Source organism: Silurus aristotelis, assembly GCF_946808225.1.
Source record: "Silurus aristotelis genome assembly, chromosome: 12".
Taxonomy (NCBI): domain Eukaryota; kingdom Metazoa; phylum Chordata; class Actinopteri; order Siluriformes; family Siluridae; genus Silurus; species Silurus aristotelis.
The window spans coordinates 19,800,088-19,804,069 of NC_139585.1; positions in this window are offsets into that span (position 1 = coordinate 19,800,088).

Below are 3,982 nucleotides of genomic sequence, written 5' to 3' on the forward strand. Positions count from 1 at the left end.
ATGGTTTTGGAGGCGAAGAAGAAGAGGAGGAGAGTGAGGACTGAAAGAAGAATAAGATGGTGGAAACTTAAGGAGGAAGAGTGTAGTGTGAGGTTCAGGGAAGAGGTCAGACAGAGGCTCGGTGGTGTTGAAGAGGTGTTGGATGATTGGGCAACTACTGCAGGAGTGATGAGGGAGGCAGCTAGAAAAGTACTTGGTGTGACATCTGGAAATAAAAAGCAAGACAAGGAGACGTGGTGGAATGAGGAAGTGCAGGAAAGCATAACGAGAAAGAGATTGGCAAAACAGAAGTGGGATAGACAGAGTGATGAGCAAAGTAGGCAGGAGTACAAGGAGATGCGGCAGCAGGTAAAGAGGGATGTGGCGAAAGCCAAGGAAAAGGCATATGAGGAGCTGTATGAGAGGTTGGACACTAAGGAAGGAGAAAAGGATTTATACCGATTGGCCAGGCAGAGGGACCGAGCTGGGAAGGATGTACTGCAAGTTAGAGCAGTAAAGGATGGAGAGGGAAATGTCTTGACTAGTGAGGAGAGTGTGTTGAGAAGGTGGAGGGAGTATTTTGAGCAGCTGATGAATGAGGAAAATCAGAGAGAGAGAAGGTTGGACGATGTGGAGTTGGTAAAGCAGGATGTAGATAGGATTAGTAAGGAGGAAGTGAGAGCAGCGATTAAGAGGATGAAGAGTGGAAAGTCGGTTGGACCAGATGACATACCGGTAGAAGCGTGGAGATGTTTAGGAGAGATGGCAGTGGGGTTTTTGACCAGGTTGTTTAACAGGATTTTGAAAGGTGAGAAGATGCCTAAGGAATGGATAAGAAGTGTGCTGGTACCGATCTTTAAGCATAAAGGAGATGTGCAGTCTTGCAGTAACTACAGGGGAATAAGTTGATCAGTCACACCATGAAGTTATGGGAAAGAGTGGAAGCCAGGCTGAGAGAAGAGGTGACAATCTGTGAGCAACAGTATGGTTTCATGCCGAGGAAGAGCACCACAGATGCCTTATTTGCTTTGAGGATGTTGATGGAGAAGTATAGAGAAGGACAGAAGGAATTGCATTGTGTATTTGTGGATTTAGAGAAAGCGTACGACAGGGTGCCAAGAGAGGAGTTGCGGTATTGTATGAGGAAGTCAGGTGTGTCAGAGAAGTATGTGAGGGTGGTGCAGGACATGTATGAGGACAGTGTGACGGCAGTGAAGTGTGCAGTAGGTACGACAGACTGGTTCAGGGTGAAGGTTGTACTGCATCAAGGATCGGCCCTGAGCCCTTTCCTGTTTGCAGTAGTGATGGACAGGTTGACGGACGAGGTCAGACAGGAGTCTCCCTAGACTATGATGTTTGCGGATGATATTGTCATTTGTGGTGAGAGTAGGGAGCAGGTTGAGAAGAGCCTGGAGAGGTGGAGATATGCGTTGGAGAGAAGGGGAATGAGAGTCAGTAGGAGTAAGACAGAGTACATGTGTGTGAATGAGATGGAGGGCAGTGGAGTGATGCGGTTGCAGGGAGAAGAGCTGGAAAAGGTGGAGGAGTTCAGGTACCTGGGGTCAATAGTGCAAAGTAATGGAGAGTGTGTGAGAGAAGTAAAGAAAAGAGTGCAGGCAGGGTGGAGTGGGTGGAGAAGAGTGACAGGAGTGATTTGTGATAGAAGAGTATCTGCAAGAATGAAAGGGAAAGTTTATAGGACTGTGGTGAGACCTGCGATGTTGTATGGATTAGAGACAGTGGCATTGAGTAAAAGACAGGAGATGGAGCTGGAGGTAGCAGAGCTGAAGATGTTAAGGTTTTTATTGGGAGTGACGAGGATGGACAAGATTAGAAATGAGTTTATTAGAGGGACAGCGCATGTAGGATGTTTTGGTGACAAGGTGAGGGAGGTGAGATTGAGATGGTTTGGACATGTGCAAAGGAGGGACATGAATTATATTGGTAGAAGAATGCTGAGGACGGAGCCACCAGGTAGGAGGAAAAGAGGAAGGCCAAGGAGGAGGTTCATGGATGTGGTGAGGGAAGACATGCAGGTAGTTGGTGTGAAAGAGGCAGATGTAGAGGACAGGGTGGTATGGAGACGGATGATCCGCTGTGGCAACCCCTAATGGGAGCAGCCGAAAGAAGAAGAAGAAGAAGAAGAAGAAGAATGATAGACATTACTCAGTGTTCTATCAAGGAGAACATGCTGTACCACAAGCCAGCTTTTAAGATTTTTTTTTTCCCAAAAGCCTCTAAAAGAAGGGACAGTAAGAACCAGTGCTCCATCAGCAGAGTTGGTGGGATTTTAATTAGGAATGCATTTAGTAGGAGAAAATTTATGCCATCAAACATGAATGCATTTGAAAGATGTCCCTTGAAATAAATATTTTCTCAGAAATGAAATTAATAGGAGATAAATAGGAGGTAAATTTAGCAATAATCCTAATCCTTTCTTATTATCTTATTATAACACAATAATTAAACTGTCATAGCAGTGTAACATTACAGAAAAGACACCAATCATTTTTAATTTACTAAATAGAAGATTATTACAAATAATAACCAAATGCTAATTCAATACTAATGTTAAAAAGCTCTGAAACACATTGAGTTAGGGCTGTGACAGAATTTAAAATTCACTACACAGGGCATAATAATGCAGTAGCTCCCAATTGGTTTTGGTTGTAGTACTGACTCTTGTTACTTGTTGTGAGTCTAGAAATATATGTAACTATTGCAACAGTTGAATTTAATTATGAAACTGTGAATATAAGATCAGCAGTTACTTATAAGAATCCTCTATAGAGATAAAGATAAGGGGGAAAAGCGTTTTGCGTTAATGGTCTCATTAAAAAGTACATAATTGTAGTCTAGAAAAAAGAACACAATAAACCAAAATGAGTATGTATCAAAAATAAAAATAAATAAACATATACTGCATTCTGTGGGCAGCAAACAATTAGAGCTCTTTGCAATCTAATGCCCTTCTTCACATGTTCAAATGCTAATGTTTATTAAAGAAGCACCACAGACACTAGACTCAGGAACTAGATTAAGAATAGCTCACGGTACAAATCCTTCCTGATGTAAGATTTGAATCTGTCATCAATTAAAATGTGATATGTATGTAGTCTTATCTTTGAAATTCCTCATGCATTACTCATTATTTTTACATCATTATTTTCAAAAACAAGATCTCTATTAAAAATGTGTTATAGATTTTCTTTTTGAAGGTTGCGAAAGGGGAGACAAAGACCGCCAAGGGCAAAAGATAGAATCTCCTGCGCTTTTGGAATGAAGGTAAAACTCTTTTAAAATTTATCTACAAAGATTGTAATGTAAGCCCTTAAAAATGGAATGCAGGAGTAACCTATGACAGTGATCCAAAACATTAAGCAACATTAACAGGAAACTACTCTGAACTGAAGATCATAGTGCAGCTCAGGGGATTTTAAAAATACATCTGGATTCAGTTGTAAAGGTAAAAGGTGGACATGGACAATATTCTACAATATTCACAACACATTGTGCAAAGCTATGGGTCTGAATGCAAACTTTTAAATATCAGGCTTCATATAATCAGATGAATTGTTACTCCCAAGTACACCAAGCATATTCATTATATTTTCAACAACTATTTTATCTTAAAGGTGCAAAAATGAAAGCACACGCAATACAGTTATAAAATGCACAAATGTAAAGTTATTGTAAATGTATACATACATGTACACCTGCTCATTTATGTTGTTATTAAATCATTTTAGCAGGACAATGCATAAGATGTAGCTACATGTCAAAAACTTCAGATAATGTTCACATCAACTATCAGGACAGGGAGAAACATGCTCTTTGTGACTTTAACTGTGGTACGGTTGTTGGTACCAGATAAGCTGGTTGAGTATTAAAGAAACTGCTGATCTTTTACAGATCTTTTACAGAGAATGATGTGGAAACAAACAACAAAAAAAAAGCAGGCTGAAACAGGCTTGTTTATAGAGAGAAAGAGAGAGAGAGAGAG